Source organism: Thermobia domestica, chromosome 12, assembly GCF_964235325.1.
Source record: "Thermobia domestica chromosome 12, izTheDome1.hap1.1, whole genome shotgun sequence".
In the NCBI taxonomy this organism is placed as follows: domain Eukaryota; kingdom Metazoa; phylum Arthropoda; class Insecta; order Zygentoma; family Lepismatidae; genus Thermobia; species Thermobia domestica.
The window spans coordinates 220,041,814-220,064,283 of record NC_137465.1 but is presented as its reverse complement, the minus strand read 5'-3'; the positions used below and the strand labels follow the sequence as shown (position 1 = coordinate 220,064,283).

Genomic DNA, 22,470 nt, shown 5'->3' with positions numbered 1-22,470 from the left:
CTAGACAACAAGATTTTGTGACAGAAATTAGAACACCTGATTCTAATGGAACTTTTTTTTACGTAGGACTCAAATATGCAATCAGGTTTTTTTCCATCATTCACAATTTTCTCGTGACACCCAAGTGACGTTGAAAAATGTGTTATTTTCAGTACTTTGTTATTTACGTGCAGATAATAGAATGTAACTGTCATGGTAATCACAATATAAGCACGGTTTATACATCATTGGATTTGCAATGACATCCATTTTACAATGATGTACCCGTAGGTACATTGTGTCGTAAGATTTTATTTGAGGGAAATTCTAGAGGTATTTTGAGGAAAATATCCTCCTGAAAGTAATTTATAAGAATTTTTATTTCATGTCCCTATTTAGACAGTGATACAGAAACGAGAATTACACTAAGACATAGATTTATGTTTACTAAATAAATCATGTGAATTGCGAGTGAATGGCGTTATTCTGTACAGATATATAAATAGTTGCTTCCATTGATAAACTAAATTAACTAATCTAAATTTGCCACATACACACTTTACCAAAGAAGTGTTTATTGTTAACAAATGCACGCTTTCTTAACTACAATGTTTTAGTTGTCTACTTTCTTCTGTGTTTGGTTCTGGAACATCTCTTTTGAGCGTCCAACAGTAATCTGCTAGCATTTGTGAATTCAAATGTCCCTTGTACCTCTTCTTCATGACGGAAATATTCTGATGAAAACGTACCCCACTTTTGCCACTAATGGCACAGAGATCTTCAGATAAAAATGCAGGTGGGAGTCTAGAAAATGGACTCTAAGGAAAAGGTTGCAAACCCATTTCTTTGAATGATCGCAGGAAACCACTCATAATTTCAAGGCAATTCGAAGCCTTATGGTTTTCTAAAATATTTTCTGTTAAACTTTTGAATTAACACCAAGCTGCTTTTTTGACCGGAGTTAAGAGATTCTCAAATTTTTGTCACGAATCAAACATCTTGTTTGGAGCCTTAAAAAATCACTTTCTTGGTTTTAGCGTTATTGACCTGAGGACTCTTTTCCCTCAGATAACAAATTCCTGCATTACTTTTGCACATTGCCAAAACTTTTTGAATGGCCCCAATTTTATTATGAAGACTAGGTAGAATTATCTTAACAGGGCTCACCAGTGAGGGAGAAAGAGAATAGTTCTGTCTAGGAGTTAATTCACGCTTTGGCCATTCCTTCTTGATGTAATGTTCCTCTTAGTTCCTGCTATCCTCTTAGCACAGGAAACAATAATATGTTGTATAACAATATCCAAACCCATTAACAAAGAAATGACTTTTAAATCACAACAAACGAAGCATTTGTATTTCTCATACTGAATTCCATCTAACAATATTTTGATATTTTCACAGGTTTTCTTCATGTTGTTTAAATAAGCCGAAAGCACTGAAAGAAAATCCTTGTCATTGTGCCTCGAAACTAGTTTTTGAAGAGTTAATAAACAATCTCCACTCTGTATGTACATGTTTATGTCCGAGTGTATTCATATCCCAGCACAAACATTGTTACAATAAGCAAAATCATTTTCTTTAGAATAATAGCTCTGAAACTCTGCATGATGGTTTCGGAAAACACAAACTTTAATGTCAAGATGGAGCAGATTCCAGCCTTTAAGTTTAGAAGGAAAAAGTTCTGCCTGTATCTTGGAGAGTTTTAAATACTGAACGAGGTAAATTAGTTCAACCTGAGTCATCAGATGGGGATCGAATATAGATGTGTTTCTTATATATGTAGGATCATCTTCCTTTTCATGTTGTACTTTAGTAGTTTCCCCAAGTACGTAACCTTCATCTACAGTAAGATGAACTAGAGATTATATACTGGTAATTCTACATTGCGTGAAATTGGCCTAATTGCCTATGGCAAATTATGGTACTTGTACTGTGAGATTAGAATTACTGGTTATTCTTTTTTATCTGTGTCACACAAATGTAGTAGTCTGAAGAATGATCTTTTGGTTCCCTCAAGATCATGGGTATGCCGAAGTTCATGTTCCATTCACCATTTGTCCACCCAGTCAGACGTTTCATGGAAGTACAGCAAACGTAGTGAGGAGCTCAGTTCTTATCTTGGTCTCTTAAGCTGTAACCAAAATATAACTGATAACACTTGCTCACAAGTGGAGTGAAACATCGACGTTGTGACTTAAATGTCAGCTCCTATATACATAACAGAAGTTTCCTGGATGATTTCCACACTTCCCCGACATCTTGTATACTGTCTTTTTTGTCTTTTCTGTCAGTAAGGTGCATTCACCTAAGGAGAAATAGTATAACTAAGTCTTGTCTTACACCCACTTGAAAAAAGTCATCATCTCAAGGATTAATACGAACCTTCACAAGGGTGACGTTTTCATGACATCAACATTGATGTCACTGGTACGCAAAGTGTTAAAATAATAAAATTGGTATTGAATATGTTACTTAAGTGTAAATATTTTTAGGGCTCGTTCCTTTAGCAACACCCTGAGGGAAAGTAACAAAGTGAGCTTAGACTTCAAGACTATTAATTATGGAGATACCATAAGGGTGAGTATGAAAACCATTAAATTCGTTTATAGGATAATGTTTTTTTTCTCTCTCTCTCTCTTATGAATACACGATAAGTGCATGGTGGAATGTGACAGAAGATTACGTTCCTTCTCATGAATTTCTAAAAAAGTCAGTGTAAGTATGCGAAAGAAAATAACGTTTCTATTTGTATTCATAGTACGTTAATGATAAAATCAGACAGAAGAAATTGTTTTCTTAAGTATGTATAATACTTACAGAAGGTTATTTCATACCTATGCTAACGAAGTTTGAACTCACCTTACCTTAAGAAAAACCGTGACACCACCAGCAATTGCGTTCCACGTGACACCACTGTCTTGCAGCAATGGCCGTGCAGCGGAGTTTCCATTGCAGAAGACTGCGTTGAATAAAGTCCAAACGATCTCATTCCTCCTGACAAGCTTTCTAAAGATCCTGAATTGTGGGGGGTCTGCTTCCCAAAGCCCACACCCAAAAAAATCCATGGAAACGGCATCGCAGGATTTAACAAGAATGTTTGCATAGGGTATTGCATGAGTACCTGTTTCACATACCATCCGATCCATAGGTGACAGCATGGATTTTGCCATATGACTGGATGTCTTGTCCTGATAGATGACAACACAAGATGTATCGCTACCATAGAGGGAAGGAATATCATGTCTGTTGAGTATCTCCAAAATATTCTTCTGGTAATAGGCAGCATTTATTTGAGCTATTCTTCCACTCTGTCTAACGGAAGTTTGCCTTTATAGCAGTAACCACCAACAGTCATGAACATACGTGCAAATCTTTTAGCACATTCATATACCCAGTCAGATTGGCATCTAGAATCACGTGGACGATAGTACATGGTCCTTTTTTCCTCACATCCAAACAGATACACACAATGCTTCATCCATTGGTGCTACATACTGCCAGTGGTCGAGAGCCAAATGACGTTTGTAGAGGTTTCGGCTGTTAGTTCTTCTCTCCAGAATATGAAAAGCACGCAGCTTCTGAGCTTGAGCCTTGTGCTTCCGCATGAATTGTAAATCTTAGCGTATGATGCGATTTCGAGTTGCGGGGTAACATTACGCTGCCCGTAAAATCGCTCTTTATGTTACTGGGTTTTCATGTCGCTCCAAGGAGTTCAGTTTCCACACAAAAGCCGAGGCTTCCGATATATTCGGGGTCCACTTTCACAATATTTACAGTCCACGATTTTCGACGATTCAACACGGTGTTGTTGCTCTTCATTGGCACATGGAAGTCTTTCGTCTTGCACTATTTAATTATCTGCCTGTAACTATAACCAATGACGGAAAAGGGTACGAATGTACTCTCCCACAAGACTGGGATTTTTGGTTCCATGTAACCACTCACGCACGCACGATCCATCGTCTTTCCAAGTCAACACACAACACTTTCACACTGCCAGCTTTGGTTGCTCTCTCCTTTGAATACATGTTGCTTCAGGGTGTTCGAAATCGTTACCATGAACATGAAACGACCTTCTGCAAATGAAAGAATGTGATGAAAATATAGTTATAACATTTATTCTTGTGTATTTTCAATAAAAACATGATGGAATATGAAAGAAAAGAAAGTATTTCTTACAAATTAATAATCAGTTCATGATGAAGTGTCAAAGAAGATAATGTTCCAAACGAAATGTGTATATACACATTCTGTATTATAAATGCCTGTGCTATTGAAACACATGTTGTCTTATGGAAATTATCAATTTGATTTTATTTATTACAGGGTAGATTTACGACTCCATATGACATCATCATTGAATCTTCTCGACTTAAGCAAAACATCAATCTTAAATTCTATAAATTTGTTGCAATATTGTCAGTTGAAAGCGAGGATGCGGACGATAATGTCTTCAAATTACCTACTGACTCAAGAAATTGTAGATTTCCTAGTGAAAATGATGGTTTGTGGACTTTCAAATTCTATAGTTACACAGCATGCATAGCTCAGTGTATATTGGAAAAGAAACTTGAGTTATGCAACTGCACTGATCATCCAGTAGGATTCAACAAAGGTAGCTGTTCTATGTATGTAAGAATACACGATATTCAGTCCATAAGTATTATAGAAATAAAGTTGGTGACATGTTACATCATAAAGGGAAACAATGACTACTGTTTAAATTATATTCATAGTGTAGTTACCTCTCTCCTTGATCCGAGATTTTATTCCGCCAGTCTCTTAAAATTGCGCATTCTACGGATAGTGTAACGTTATTCGACACTGCCCTCCAACTAGTGAAGACATGAACACATTTAAATAGTATTTTCTGAAAGTTAAATAACACGTAGTTGATAATAATATTCTAATATCCCCTAAAAATATATAAATTGTATATAAGCGTAACATAGGAATGTCCTGGAAATGATTGCAATATGGCATACATGAATAGCACAATAACACTAAAACAGGTAAAATGGCTACTCTAATTTTAATTCAATAAGAAGTTGAGTTTTTAAACGTATTATATCTTTATAACAATTACTATCATTAACAAGTATTACAAGCGGTTACATTGAACTCACAACTACCAAGAGCCTCAAATTGGACTAATACTTTGATTTCTCAAGAATGAACACTTTAAACGTGGAACATTATATAATTTACAATTACTACTACCAAACCAACAGTTATCACTTTCATTCAATATACAAATCCGTAAGAAATTACTGTTAAGTAACCGATTATGTTGTTATATTCAATTCAATTCAACACTTATTAGCTCCATTAGAACATCTGGAATCTCACTCGAAAACTCAACAATTTAATTAGGGTATAAAACAATTACCAATATTATAATTTTACCTAATAATAATAATAATTTTGAAGGTTACCCTAAAATGCTTGCTCATAGCGCAGAAAATCGTCATCAGAGGCGCTAGAATCAAAATATTTGACAATCAAAATTTCTAACCAAATAAAACTCATAAGAAATCGATCAAAATATACACAAAAGCTTTGTTTTTCACGTAACTAACAAAATGATATATTGCAATACATGGGAGAGGGTAAGGAACATGAAACTCATTTCTTCAATAACAATAACGGCTGCATCGTTTGAAATAAATTTTTGAACATGGTTGGGAAATCCAAATGAAATCGATCAATTTCCAGGTCAAAAGTTGCTGACTAAACTTATTTATTTCTTTATTTTTTTACTTACGATTGTACCACATACAGAGAGTTAACGACAGATATTCATTTATTTTTTTAGTTGCGCAAGTTTCTTTGTAGCGGCCAGTTCGTATAGGCGCGTGTGCGTATTTTGCATTTTCAGAGGATTCCGTTAAAAGATTTAAATTTCTTAGGTTTTAAAGATAATCAGTTCAAACCAAAACCATATAAAAGGTAATAAAAAGAACAATATTCTGTGTTCTGTGCACACTGAAACGTACTTCAGAACATTGAAAGAAAAACCTCTGAGCATTGTGGTTGGAAACCTGCAAATTCCCATTTTGTAATGGTAAATTTGAAACGAAATAAATTAGACTCACTTTCAAGTTTTGTCTACATAGAGACTAGATACTAATTTTCAGATCTGAGAACCATATACTTGATTTTCCGGAAACTTTTACACATTGAGAATTTCCGAAAATCGTGTATTTTCACTATCAAATATCTCAGGAAGTACACAAGAGAAAAATCTCCAATCTGCACAAAATAGACTATGTTTAAGCAGTAACAAGTGAGTAAAATTGGATCACTGAAACCTGAGTGATTTCTGAGTTAAAATTTGTTCCAATGATGTGAAATTCGTGATTTTAACAGGTCAACAGATGTACGAGTTTTGTGTTGATAGTATCTCAGACATACAATTTATCTATGTTTCATCAGAAGAAGTGCTGTCAAAGAAATTAGAGATTTGCTACTTGTAAAAGAATTATCATTGCCATACCATATCATAGTTTTATACCCCTGACGCAAACACAAATCAGATGTTATGAAGAACATAGTATGTTGCCATCTGCACCTAATGGTACCATAGCCTGTATTTACGACGAGATATGGTGGATTGGGAGAATTAAAGACATCAGTCAGGAAAATGACGATCATTTTATTAACTTTTTCCATCCCCATGTCCCAAGAACCATTTTAGACTATCTACAAACAAAAAAGTGTGGGTATCAATCACTAAGGTTCTCCGGAAAATCACACCCACAGAATTCACAACTCTTACAGGTCGTACTTTCAATATCAGTGCCGAACTCTGTACACAACTTAGTCAACTGTTTACCTCAGTGATATCTTAAAAGCAGCGCAATAGGCAGAAAAGAAATAACAGAGGCGTTTTGTTTTCTGTACAAGATATAATTCATAAATTATGCATACTTTATGCATGAAACATTACTGTCGTGTTAGTTTGACTTTTGCTAAAACGTTTATATCCACTTCTCATGGCGCTTCATGATATTAAGTACGAGTGAAGAAAAATCTTATAAGTCACAAACTACTCAAGTGTCACTGACGTAACTTTACCGACTTGTTACAAAATAACTGTCATCTATTTTGTGCATACTTGAGATGTTTCACTTGTGTCCTTCCTGAGATATTTGGTGGTGAAAATACACAATTTTCGAAAATTAGCAATGTTTAAAAATTCCCCAAATATTAAGGATATGTTTCTCAGATCTGAAAATTGTTTGGAACGTTGTATCCTATCTAGTCTCTATGGAGACAAAAGATTGAAGGTGACTCTCATTTATTGTGTTTCAAAACGTACATTCCAAAATGATCATTTCTAGGTTTCCAACCGCAATGTTAAGAGCTTTTTCTTTCGACATTCAGAAGTACATCTCAATGTGCACAAAACACAGAATATTGTCCATTCCATAACTTTCATATGGTTTTCGTTTGAACTCATTATCTTTAATATCTAAAACGTCACAGCGTTTAACGGAATACTCCGAAAAGTTGAAAATATACAAATGGCTACTACGAGATAACCCTCGGGGATGAAAAATAAATGAATACCGGCTTTCAACTCCCTGAATGTGGTACAAACTTAAGAAAAAAATTCAGCAACTATCATTGGTCGATTTCATTTGGATTGCCGCAGTTAACACTTGGGTCGTACTGGCTTTTAGAATTGTTTTTCAATTCAAATTCGAATCTTAAGGAATAACGAGACTGAAGTATACCTTTTGAATTTTTACATAGAATTATTTTCCCTTGTGATGAATAGGTATTTATTCTCAATAAATTGTACTTTAACTGTATACATTACCATGTGAAGTTTCTACTCTTTGCTCAATCACTTACAAGAGAAATGAAACATGTAAAACATATACATTTCTGTGATTTCTAGTTGTTAAAACTCTTGATGATCAGTAGAATTAAAAGGATGTGTCTAATTCTAGTAGATTTCCCTCATTCCCTCAATAGTTTCCAGTTCAATTATAATCATTAACACAAGTACATGTGGCGTTTGTATTAGGGTATTAAAACATATTATCAAAGTTGGATGGCTTCCAATGTAAATCTTATGAACAAATTACGATTATTACATTGAATATTTCCATGTTTTAGTGTTAAAATTTTAACAAAGCATAAATTTAATCAATTTTCGTGAACATTATAATATATCCAACATGGACAACATAGATATTAAATGCAAAGATAGAAAACGAAAAATTATGGTAAATACATAAGTGTACGAATTAAAATATGTACACTTAATATATATACATATATTTAATATATATATATATATATATATATATATATATATATATATATATATATATATATATAACTAGCTTAACGAATGAAACATATCAAAACGTTTTATTACAATTTAATGGTTTCATATATAATATCTTAACTAAGTTAATGTTGTATGTATATTAAAACTCTAAAAAAATATTGTGATTTAAAATACTAATAATTATATTTAAAAATTCTATGCATTTAATCATTCTTTCTAGCGCGTCAACCACTGTGCGACAAAAAGGGCCAGGACTGTATAAAGAGACACCAAGGTAATACACATTCACTTTTGCTTTCTTCAAGTCAATAACATTATACCTATATTATAAATATATATGAGTGAATCCATTAATTCATTTAGCAGCGCATCTGGATAAATATACAGGCTACAATCTTAGTTATTTTTTATAAATCTTGGGTTTTGTGCTATAGATAAGATGGGATATAGGGAAACAATAAGAAAATGCAATGCTGGAACGTTTTCATGGCATTCACCAGATAAATGAAACTCTTAGGCGTAGAACTTTGAGAGTATGTATTACTATGTATGGGATTTTATTCTCAAGATAAGAAGGAAGTAGGAGGGAATACAAACTCTTAGGTGTGAGAGCTTGAATGTTTCTTAGGCATTTAATAATCTTAAAAACTTTTATTTTGAGAATCTTGAAAATTTTAATAAATTGTTTTCTTTGATAATACTTTGAAAGGAACGCTTTCAAAGTTTTATCTCGAAATCCAATCGGAAAACAACCATTAGGAAGACATAGGAGCAGATGGTAGGACAATATTAAGATAAATCTCGCAGAAATAGGAATACAAAAGAAAAACTGAAACCAGTTCTCTAAGAATAGAAGTCAATGGAGAGAGTTTTTGAACACGGCATTGAACCCTCAAGTTGAACCTTCGAGTTAGTTATTTTCCTTTCATTCTAGGCTGTAGATAAATCAGAATTGTGCAAAATGTAGTTCGAATATTTCTCGATTTTCAACAAATTCCGAAACAAATTTGTATATTTCTTCCTGGATTGTAGGTTCTACGTAAGACGGAATTTTGCAATGTGGAATGTCTAAGGAGGAAGAAGAAGGCTTGAATGGTGGAAGAAGTTATCATCGAAAATGATTATTTCTATCTTAAAAGCAGCGATATTCTTGTGCACAAGATTCATGTGTTCATCACATTGTGTGCTCAAAAACGGCTTTCTGAAAAGAGGGCAATAATCTCCACATCTGTCTTTGTCCTCATCTGTAACATCAATTTGCCGAAAATTCGTAACATCAATTCTGTTCTCTGATTTTATCTAGGTACTTACTAGGGTCAATGTTCCATCAGGATTTTACTGCTCCTCACACACCAGGGCAACTCTGTAGTCTAATTATAATACATCTATTACCCTCGATGATATACCTCCAAACCAACAAATCCTATTGTGCACGTAGAGAACTTATCAGATTGAGTCTACTCGTCAACTAGGAAGCGGCAGTGCTATCCATATGGCAATATTTACTGTATGTCATATCCCAGGCATATATTAAAAATCTCTACGATCTTCGATTTGTCTCTTTACAGACACAAGTAATGGACGTCCTAATAAAAATCGGGAAAAGGTATCACGAAAGGGAGACATTTGCGAGTATTTTTTTTTAATATTTCGCACTGTTTGCCAAATTTGAGCCTACTTCCGATTTGAGTTTCATGAGATCAGCAAACACATTACACACACAATTAATTATAATGTCAGTGATATATCCCTAACAGCACAAGATGTGCTAGGCATGTTCCAATTAGGTGTCCCAGCTACTTTTTAGTTACCCGACATTTGGCACATATGATATTCATGTGCTAAGTATGTACTTCAGCTACCTGCAGTTTTAGGTACTTGTTACACCTAATTGATATTTGCAACTATGTACCAAAAATATAGCATTTATATACCTAGCTCACAAGGGAACCTTCCGAAAATGATAGTTGCAGGGAAATATGTGACCTATGCCAATTGAAAGAGCTGTAACAGAGATGTTCATTCCCAAAAAATTAGCTGCCCATAGCTATAGGTTCAAGAAATATAAGGGGAGGAAGTTCGGGAAACAGCAAAGTTGGACAAGGGGGGGAAATGCAAATTCCGCAAAAAAAAGGGGGCACGGCAAAATACAATGCTGACAAGTGATGTATAGAAAGAGACTTGCCACAATAAGGAACAAATGAAGGCCACCAGTGGGGTTAACAGTGTTGCCAACTGCAGTGAAAAGTACATATTTTCAAAGAGCACTATATGAAGTGAGTGCAATATTCAGTGTCAACCTGTAATGTAGAACATAAGATATGACGTGTATAATCAGTGGTACCATCTAACAAAAGAAAATAGAAAAAAGAAGGGTAGCCCTACATTTTTTACCTGTTTAAAGTGTTGTTTAGACTCACCTTAATGTAAACACATTACCCATATAGGCGATTTAACATATTTTCGGGTGTAATTTTGTGGTTCATTGACGCTTACGGCATGCGGAAAATACCTATAACATACTAGGCAGTTTCCCCAGATACATGTTAGGTATGTGCCTGGGAGCGGACGTAGACTGTGAATGTCACTTGTCATTCATGTGATTTCTTTCTCAGAAATATATAAGAAACATATTGGACACATTCCCATCTACCTGAGGGAACATGATATGCATATGCCTGCTATGTAATTGTGCTGTTAGGGATGGTATTCATTGGATAAAACATTCCAAACAATAAAACTTCATCTTAGACTGGAGAAATGGTTATCTTTCCTTTTTCTTTTATTATCATTTGGCTATGAAACTAATGCCGGAGAGATTTACTAACTCCGTATACAAAATGTGTGGTGTTTGAATGTAAACTCGTAGGATATGATGATTTGATTTTTAAAATTTCAATACTCCCAGTATATCCCCTAACAAAACTAATAAGCAAATAACGGCCACATTTTTAAAAATATTCAATTAGAACTGAACAATCTACAGAAAATTTGCAAACGATCAGTAAATACATATTTCTAGGGCTTGTGATTTCCGAGTTATCAATGCCAAAAGAGCTGGCCACAAACATATGAACGTTCGCTAACATATATATTTTTCTTGACCATAAACCTAGGATTTTGATATATAGATAATCTGTCTTTTAGAAATTTAAGTGTTATTTTAGTATATGCTGTTCATACTTAATAAAATCAGTGGTATTCCTTATGGTGAACTATTATAGATATTTAGTATAGTTCTTAGACTATTGTTCACTCATTTAAATAGAAATAAGTTTAAGCTGTTAAAAATTTGTAGTCGTAAAGACTTGTGTACACAACTTTTAATTCACTGTTCGAATATTTGAATCAAAATAGAAAGAAAACTTATTACATTTGTTTAGATGCAACTTTAGTATATACTCATTGTTATTCTAAAGAATAATTATTATGTATACCTTTTCCAGGTTTACAAGACGTGCTAAATGGAAACTGGAAGGAATGCCAATGTTTGCGAAGTTGTATTGAAACTAGATACAAAGTATTGTACAGATATGTTCACGGGTATTTATGAAATCTTCCTCAAGTTCTAAGCCTCACATAGCAAAATATTAAATAGATTGTACATGGTTGATAGACTCTACATGGTTCAGCATTTGAACTAATAACTTTAAAAATGTATATATTAATAACAATTAGTAACAATTAATTTGACAGGATATAAGTAACAATTTGAAGACTGGCCTTTTAAACATTATCTAGACCGATTGAAGTTTTGGGCTATGCACATTCTATGTTTGAAACCGAGTTCTTGTTCAGCACTATACAGTACACTAGCCGGACCAAAGGTTTGTGTGGCCCTTCCGCTATTTACCCATCATGTCGCATGAATTGCGTCGTCTTTGGTCACCGTCTGCCACCTGACCACCAAACTACATACTCAGAGTAAAAATGTTCACCATTGGCTGATCAAAACAAACTGTCTAATCAGAAAGAAGCTTTGGTTCTTTCTGGGTAGCTACGGGTGATTTGTTACTTTTTAGCCCGTGAGAAGTTGCACAGAAATTGGCTCTCATAAGTGCTTGGACAAAGGGTTATTGTTCCAAATACCCACACACATGAAGAAAAAGTTTGATTTTGTTGCCTACTAGTCGAAGGTAGAGATAACATAAATCTCAATGTTGCTAACTTGTGCTCACTTTACCCAAATTAGGTGAAAAGAACTAATGAGATAAAAGTTTTTACTTTCTTGCATCGATGAGCATTTCGCTGTCGATAGCACACTACATTATGGTTGTGCAGGTATATATAACATACGAGGTTATATTATATCGTGGAATGCAGTAAGCACTTCCATGTTTCTTTTAATGGATTTTTTGAAATAAGACTTCACAACAACGAGTGCTTACAGCTAGTATTGTAATCAATAAGCGATCGAGTTCCAGCATTATTAGGAATCCCGTTCAGGTGTTCAAGATGTGGAGAAAAGAAAATGCAGCTACAAAACTGTGCACGTTCACTGCTGGATCATGAGATAAGAATGTTAACTTAGGATGTATTTTCTATATCAATAAGGAAGTTCTCCTCTAATAAATAAAGAAACTGTCTTATGCACCATTAGCTAGCTATGAAACCAATGACTAAAATAACTAATCCTTGCGTCACTTGCAAAAGAAATCCTCGGGTGTAGGAGCTATTGAAGCCGTAAAAGCGAATATTTAATAATAATAATAATAATAATAATAATAATAATAATAATAATAATAATAATAATAATAATAATAATAATAATAATAAAGTAAGGAAAAGAAAACAAATAAATGTAAATAAAGAATAAAGAATGGAGAGCGAATATATCTTCCGAATGATGGACTATATTTCATATGACTATGGAAACGAATTATGATTTGGGATCTATCCTGTTTTTATGTTTCATTATCGACGGTTGTTCCTATGGCTCACAAAATATAAGTAAAAGTTCCTTCGACGAGGGTTGAAGAAATAAACCATTGGTATCAATGGATATTGTTCCCTGAACCACTACCCTTTTCCAACGTGGGCTCAATATGTATTATTAGTTATCAAGATGAAATATTATTGACAAGAATGATAATTCATTGAAACCTCTGAATAACGGACACCAATGGGGCATGAATTTTTGTCCGTTACTGAGAGGTGTCCGTTACAGAGAGGTTACAGAAATTTAATTTCTCACAACAGTAATTGTATGCAGTTATTGTGTATGAGCATAAATATGTAAAATTCAATATGAAAATATTCTATTTAGTACATATTTGAATTACTTGGAGGGTTGAAGGAGAAATTCATTTTTTGCTAAACAGGGGAATATGTTAATATATTCGTGTACTACAAAAGATATACAAAAGATAGTGTATGTTCGGTAATTTTCTTAACTACTTGTCATCACCCTGTAAAAAATCCATTAATTCATATAGACCCTACCGCGTACACCGCATATCAACTGATAAAGAATAATATACCAAAGATGTTTGGATATATTTTCCTATATGGGTGGGGAAAGCAGGAGGGAAAGTGATTTTCATTTAAATCAAATAAGAATAATTTCAAGTTCAGCTTCAAGCTGTTCTGTTTGATGGTTCACCACGTCTAGACTAATGATATATACACTTGTGGGGAAAATACTTTTCTGTCTAGTGTAATACTCGTATATCGCATAACTGAGAATAATTCCTGTCCGTTATGAAGAGGTTATTGAAACCTTTAGGGAAGAAAAGGACTGTCCGCGTCCGTATCTGAGAGTGTCCGTAAAAGGGAGGGTTTTGTTCCGTAAGAGAATCTATATTTTTGCCGGAACAAAAAAATCTGTCCGTATTATAGAGGTGTCCGTTACTGAGAGGTGTCCGTTAAGGGAGGTTTCACTGCACCGAAATAATTTTAAAAAATGGAATAATTTAGAATTTCAAATGAGTAAATATATAGGCGAAATCCACTCATGGCTGAGAAAATACGCATAGGCGCCAACCATGTATCAGCTTTCCGTTTATGCTGATTCTCTGCGTGTAAGTCATATATGCATATTTTTCACACAATGAAGAAGCGTAGTAGTCACTAAAACTAGGGAAGAAAGAAAATAAATAGCTAACGAACATGGCAACAACACTGGATCACTCAATAACTCAACATGATCAACTGTAAAGAAATGTCACGCAACGGAATTATCATCTGATTTTCATAGGAACAAAATACGGAAATAAATGTTTCCAGGTTCTAGCCACGGACAGCAATCCCCCATCCCATGGAGACTTCAATCCATTTATACTAATTTAGTTTACACCCCTTCATTGTAGCACCGTAAGGCCTAGATATAAAGTTTACTATATTCCTATATTATGATCTAAATTCGTATAGCTTATAGTAAACAACAATAATAATAACACTGGGTTCAAAGTAGAATTATTTGAATGGTCGTAGATTGTTATGATATCATTTAACATATGTTTACATAAGACGTCACATGTCCACGAACAAAAATCTTAACAGTAGTCTCTCAATGTTTTCTCAAAACTTGCTTTGATTTTCTTTATTTGGTATAGCTTTGTATATTCATTTTCAGTAACGTTCGAATTAAATATTTAGCACAGTTTCACAATATGCAGTTAATTCATTGGTACTTCGAAATTATATGATCCACATTCAAATAACAAGATTACATATACATGCAACTAATACATATTCATGCAAATTATAAACATTCAACCTAACACAAATAGTAATTGGTACCTATGAGGAAAAAAATAGAAATGAAATCTTTGAGTTTTACGTCCCACAGTTATGCCGGTTAGGCTAAAGGAGACGGTGATCATGAGTAATGGATGAAATGAAGAAAGTGGGAGGAAACGGAAGAAAGCCGAGAAAACCCACGCACACGGTGTTTGTCCACCAGAAAGTTCACTTGGCGGGGACTGGGGTCGAACCCGGGACCCCAAGCACCAGAGGTGAATGCTCTACCACTGAGCCACCGCGGCCCCTGCCTATGAGGAGTTTCACCTACAACTACATATAAGAAATAGCTAATTATTTTTCACTTTTTTAATTGCAAATATCTCGTGGACTCCCTAGGGTCCGTGCGTGAGCTACGGATATATACTGGAATACACCTGTTTCCAATATGCTTATTCTTGTATACCTTTATGGATAAACAATCTAATATATTATTTAACTTATGACAGGTGCATTAATTCCCAATTTAGCCAGCTAGTATCAGTTCCTGAAGGGAACACTTATCAGGCTACACTTACATTCAAATCGAACAAACGTTATGATGATGTACATGACGATGAAATACATTTATGGACATAAAAACCTACGAAATTACTAATAAAACACAAGAAACCAGAAACTCCCTATATGCACCAATCACCAACATGCACACATTCACTCACTCAGATATACATGCCCAATCATTTGCAGAAATTTAAACTAATCTACTAAGTTTTTTTGGCATGCCAACGTACTAGAAAAAAAATTCAGAAACTGTGCTTAAACTAAATCAATCTGTACCATAATATTTAATATTTTGCTTGTTGCCCAATGCTTACTTGAAATCCTCATATTGCAATTTTTAAATTAGCAGCCGAAACTTGTGAAGGGAGACAGGGAGACACAAAATTCTAAAATCGCTGAAATTTAGAAGCTACATTGTTCTTAATAACGCTGGACTTAATTGCACATGATATTAGGGAGTAAATGTACGTAATACCCAAACTAGTGACTAAGCTGCCCTTGGCAGTGTAATCAAAGTTTAGCTACGAGCAACACTGTTTTTAAGTTCACTTTCGAAATTATACTGGAATTAGTCAGTACGTATTACGGTTCAGAAACACTATTATACTAGTTGTTACCGTACCTTATATCAGTTTTAGCTGGAAGGGAAATCTTGTTTTTTTACGCAAATTGATAACCTGCTTATAAATAAAGGACACGACTCCTTCCTTCAAACTTCATCACAGTACATCGAATTCATCAGCGTTTTTGTGAGCAACACATGATGACTATTTTCATATCAAAATAGTCCCATGGTCAACTCAAGGTTTTGCAATGTTTTCAATTTACAAGAACCAATTAAATTACTTAAAGGTTTATTTATACTATTTATAAAATTTTTGTAATTCCTAAAATAATTTCATCATGTTTTATATGCATGCAACAAATTTCTACTTACGCTGTATCAACTTTATGGCACTTCAAACTTTGAATTACATTTAAGAGCTACCAACAGATGACGACACATAAATGTCGCGACATGTGAGATGTTCATTAAACAAAATAGTCACGGTATCGACTGTGAGAAGTTGCTCCCCCCCCAAAAAAAAAGTTTCGGCTACACGAGATATTTCTTGGGCCACAAAGTACTTCCTTTGGGCTGTTTGGGCTAGCAACTTTTAGTGTTTGGGCTACTGTGGAAACAAAGCTACAGCCTCACAAAGTTTGAGGGGCCAACTTTACGTTAGACCCGAAGTGTTTGGGCCAGAGGATACTTTTATTGGGATGGGTAGTACTTCGTTTGAGCTGATTGGGTCAGCAACTTTTAGCGTTTGGGCTATTATAGTTTCCGAAATATGGGCTATTAAACTCTTTGAAAAGTGATTTTCCTGCTTCTTTGTCGGGGCCAACTTCACTAATATGATATTTCTGACAAACAGTTTTTTTTTTTTTTTTTTTAATTGACATTTCTTTGTGTCGACTAGCAGTTTAGGAAGTTTCAAGATTTGGACTGTACTTGAAACAGAACAAATTTTGGGGGGCAGCTTCACATTAGCCCCCAAGTGAATGGGCCAGATGAGATTTTTATTGGGCTGGATAGTACTTCGTTTGAGCTGATTGGGTTAGCAACTTTTAGCGTTTGGGCTGTTATAGTTTCCAAAATATGGACTATTAAACTCTTTGAAAAGCGACTTTCCTGCTTCTTTTGTAGGGGCCAGGTTCACTAATATAATATTTCTGACAAATATGTTTAGTAGAATTGACAATACTTTTTGTAGACTAGCAGTGAAGTTCAAGATTTGGGCTGTAGTTGAAATAGTTGGACTTTCACGAAGTTTGGGGGGCCACGTTCAAGCCCTTCCAAGTGATTGGATCTGGCGGAAATTTTATTGAGCTGGATAGTATTTCGTTTGGGCTGATTGGGTCAGCAAGTTTTAGTGTCTTGGGCTATTAAGATTTGGTCTGTATTTGAAAGTGGGTTAGACCTTCAGATATTTTCCTGCCAGAAATAATAGGTTTTAATTTAATAGGTAGAGATTTTTCTTATGTTATAAACTGTTTGAACTATACATCGGTGGAACGCCAAATGGTGAAGAAAGATTAAATGTTCCACAAATTATGCAAGGGGTTCTGACACAGAATTTCGTCATTATTAATTTCTACGATAGTAGTAAATTTACATTTGGAAAAGGTTGGAAGTGGTCACCCAAAGCCATTAAAATGATTCCGTGCAATTTCGCACTGTACAGTTTCACACAGTGCTCACTAGCGAGCAATTTCGCACCGTCTTCCTTATCAGATTAATCATTCTGCTGGTGTGGTGAATTCTCACACGGACAACCTGTCAATCATGTGATTCATCCTCAAACCGCTTTCACTATAGGGTGAGGGAGGACAGAACAAATGTCAAATAAGTAAGAACAGAAACTGAGCAAACACAAGTTAAAATAAATACGAACAATTGAATTAATACTACCTCAATTGAGCCGATGGCTTGAGCAGGCTGGGTTGAAATGAATCCATCGGCTCAGTTTGACTCGACTCAACTGAGCCCATGGCTCGAGCCGGCTCGGTTGGATGAGTTGTAAGCTCGGCCAACTTCTCCGTTCGGCTCGATAGTGAATGAGCTGTGATCCGAGCAGATCCAGCCGTTGACAGCCCTAAATCCGGGCCGAGCAGTTTTGAACATATTTGCCCGATGCCCTATAACTTTTAATGATTTTTGGCTCGAGCCCGAATACTTGCTTCTCCGGAACTCAAACCGAGAAGCTCGTAAACGGTGTCATTGTGTCCTAAACTCGTCTTGGATTTTGGTATTCAGATATAAACCGCCTGTCTTTCCTCTTTATATGCTATGTTGTTGTTGTTGTTGTTGTTAATAATAATAATAATAATAACAACAACAAGAAGAAGAAGTTCTAACAGTAGTAATATCATTGATAATAATTATATTGTCTATGTAGGATACTTGAAGAAAGTACTTAAAATTACACACAGAATTTGGCTCGATTTGGCTCAACTGGACTCGAAACGACCTGAATTCGGGTCGAGTTGGAGGAAATTATCCGAGCCGAGTTTTCGACTCAATCTTAAAGATGTCTGTTTTGAGTCGAGTCGAGTTTCAAAAGAACTAGCTCGAACTCGCTCCTACTCATCTCCAAAAGCTGGATTAGTGAACTATGAATTGTACAAAATGGATTAACGATGTACAGAAGTATGAATGTTCCACCTCAGCGATGCGCTGTTCGCTCAGAAAATATAAAGACGACAAGGTTCGTCTTCAAACCGCCTTGGAGTATAGAGCTACTGTTTTGTGTTTCACAAATAACAACGTTTTTCTATGCTTTGGGCGGGCACATTTTTTTCGATTTTTGAGCTTCTTGACTGAATTCTCTGATTTGCTGCTTATTTTATTATTTATTTATTTTAATTTGTGATTGTTCTATCTCCTATTTCTAATGATTACAATTTTTATGTTCCTTTTCTGTTTTTATTATTTATTTTCATTTGCTATTCTTTCTTGTTTTCATCTATATCAATTTGCGATAATTTTTGTTATTTTTCCTATTTATTTCAATTTCATATTGTTTATGTTATTATCTTCTCCCCTTCCTTACTATAACTTGGTTTGTTTATCTTTTCTTCTGTCTTGTTCTTAAGTTATTTTAATTTCCAGTTATTTTGATTATTCTTTTTGTGAAAGTGAAACATTTCCTAAGCTCTCCTCCTGTAGTATTAATTGCAATTGTTCATATTTAACTTGTGTTTGCTCTTTTCCTGTTCTTAGTTAGTTGACAGTTGTTCTGTGTCCTCCCTCCTCCTATAGTGAAAGCGTTTTCAAGATGAATCAAATGATTGACAGGTGGACCGTGTGAAAGTGCACGACACCTGCACAATGGTTAATCCGATAAACAGGACCGTGTGAAATTGCACCGTGAGAAACTGCACGTCACCATTAAAATGTAGGTCTTGTAATTACGACTCCCATTTATTTACGCCTGTACCTGCGGGCACCGTGATCGCCTTTGGACGGGGGCATCGCCCCGGTTGCCCCAGCCTTGTTACGTTCCTGAACCAAGGATGCATATGCAAGACCAAAACCGGAAATTCATAAGATCCTGATTTAGAATTTCAACTGAAACCGAAATCCGGATTTCCGATAATAAAATGTCAGAAACTGAAATTAGAATTTCGGATAATGAAATGTCGAGAACCGAAAACGGACTTCGAATAATGAATTGACGAAAACCGAAATCCGGATTTTGTATAATGAAATACTAAAATCTGGATATCTGCATATTGGGCAGCATTAGACAAAATCTTATGAAAAATGAATTCCAAATTGAATTACACGAAGACAAAGAAAACATCGTATATTTGAGTTTATAGTAACTTGTATCTTAATCTATCTCAAATTAATTGGCACAAGAATCATCTCCATTATAAATAACATTCAAAGAACTAAAAAAAGAGAGAAAAATTGCACTAATTAGTAAAGGTATTTGTCAGAAATATCACATTAGTGAAGATAACCCCCACAAAAAAATCAGGAAAATTACTTTTCAAAGAGTTTAATAGCCCATATTTCGGAAACTATAATAGCCCAAACGCTTAAAAGTTGCTGGCCCAATAGCCCAAACGAAGTACTATTCAGCCCAATAAAAATCTCGTCTGGCCCAATCACTTGGGGGCTAATGTGAAGTTGGCCCCCCAAACTTTGTGAAGCTCTAATTCTGTTTCAATTCAGCCCAAATCTTGAAACTTCCTAAACTGCTAGTCGACACAAAGTACTGCCAACTCTAGTAAACGTATTTGTCAGATATGTCATATTAGTGAAGTTGGTCTCGACAAAAGAGGCAGGAAAATCACTTTCCAAAGAGTTCAATAGCTCATATTTCGGAAACTTTAATAGCCCTAACGCTAAACGTTGCTGACCCAATCAGTCGAAACGAAGTACTATCCAGCCCAATAAAAATTTCGTCTGGCCCAAACACTTGAGGGGGCTAACATGAAGTTAGCCTCTCAAACTTTGTGAGGCTGTAGCTTTGTTTCCAGAGTAGCCCAAACACTAAACGTTGCTAACCCAAACAGCCCAAATTAAGTACTTTCTGGGCCAATAAATATCTTGTGTAGCCCAAACTTTTGGAGGGACAACTTCACACAGGCCGCGATATTTCCTGCATATATTTGAATATCAATAAGTGATTAAATCATTACACTAGATTTAATGAATATTATATAACAATTGACCAGTTATTGCCCCGAAATTGATATTTAATCTGCACTTTGTTCTATTCCTGTTATTATCTCACAATAAGAGCAGTTAATACTGTTTAATCTCTCTAAATTTAACAAAACACAAATGTGTTTGTCTTCATTCTTTTTCTTTTCTGCTGTTTAGATTACAGACCCGTGAATATTATTCATCCTAGGCTTATTTATGAGTTTATTGTGAATTACTATAATTAATATGCCTCCTGTTCCCTTCAGATTCGAAATATACTCTTTCATAATAATGTTAATGCGCAGCTTCATGTAGAGTATGGTAATTTAGTTATTATTGGCCTAACTATATACACTAAACGCATTATATAATACTAGTTACCACGGTCACCTGAATGGCATAATCATTCTATTGTTGAAATGTACAAATTACACACAGACTGGTGAAAGTATAGAATAAGCGCTCGACTGAAATGCATTTGAAACCATAATTTGAAATTACTGTTTCAGCTGTACCTATTAAATCGTAAAATTTTAGAAAGATAATTTTACATTATTTTCTATACTATCCTCTATGTATGTATAGATACAACTCTTTTCAATTATCTCAAATAATATTTCGATTTACTTCTGAAAAATCTTAATTCAAGATTGCACAAACGTAATGCCTATTATGAGATACAAGTTTGAAGGTCACTATTGGTTAAAGTAAATGGAATTCGAACCTACATATTAACTTAAGTGTTATTTACTATAATTATTGAAAACAATATTTTGTAAACCCCATACATAGAATAATATGATTGTAATTAATACCTTATTGTATGCAAATGCAAATATTAATTTCAGTATCGTATCTTTTAATTTTCAGTACTAACTCAAAAGTTGAAGTTTATAAATACCACATAACGTTTCAACTAAGCCCGTACAGAACACAACTTAGAGTCATGAGAGGCATGTTGGATATTGTAGGTAAGTGCAAAGTCGTGTTTAATGTGACTATAAAATTCAAAAGATATCCTACAAGGTGAGCCTGAAACATATGCACAAACTCCATGAGGTGATTGGTGACATCAAAAGGAGAGAAATGTCCTCTCACATGTTGTCGAATTGCGCGTCGTGTACGACTGACAGGGGTGCCAACTTGGATTTGACAATCGAATCCTGCTGATCGGAACGGAACAGAAAGATAGGCACAAGCTACGGGAAGTGATTCGTGACATCAAAACTGGTTAAATGTGGCTATGAACATCTGCAAAATGGTACATTAAGCAGTTTCGCAGACATAGTTTGTACACATTTTTCTATTCTCTTCTAATTTTGAGGATTGGTTTGTCGATTCCAAATTGGCACACCTGTCACGCGTACACGACGCGGAAATCGACAACATGTAAGAGGACTTTTGTCTTCTTTTGATGTTGTGAATCACCTTCCAGAGTTTTTCCACATCTTTTTGTCCCGTCGCAATTGTCAGGATTAGAATGTCGATTCCTAGTTAACAACGCTCACACTTGTACACGACGCGGAATTTGACAACGTGCAAAGGGACTGTTGTCTTCTTTTGATTTCACGAATCACCTCCTGGAGTTTGTAAACATGTATTAGGTTCCCCATGTATATTGTGTTTTGTTTACATTTTAGGTTTTAAAAAATCAATTAATTACCGACGTAACGAGTATGTAGTGATGTTTTCCACGCAACAGTGATATATACGTTTCCAATAATCCAAATAATAGCTA

The 22,470-nt window shown here is 34.9% G+C and overlaps 1 long non-coding RNA gene across 1 annotated transcript; it reads left to right on the top strand.

Annotated features, from left to right (window-relative positions):
• Positions 1 to 4,310: 4,310 nt before the first annotated feature.
• LOC145665872 (uncharacterized) lies at positions 4,311 to 21,703 on the top strand. Its single transcript, XR_014127670.1, has 4 exons — positions 4,311 to 4,594; positions 8,505 to 8,558; positions 11,731 to 11,827; positions 21,603 to 21,703. It is a non-coding gene; the product is annotated as an uncharacterized LOC145665872 (long non-coding RNA).
• The last annotated feature ends 767 nt before the right edge of the window (positions 21,704 to 22,470 follow it).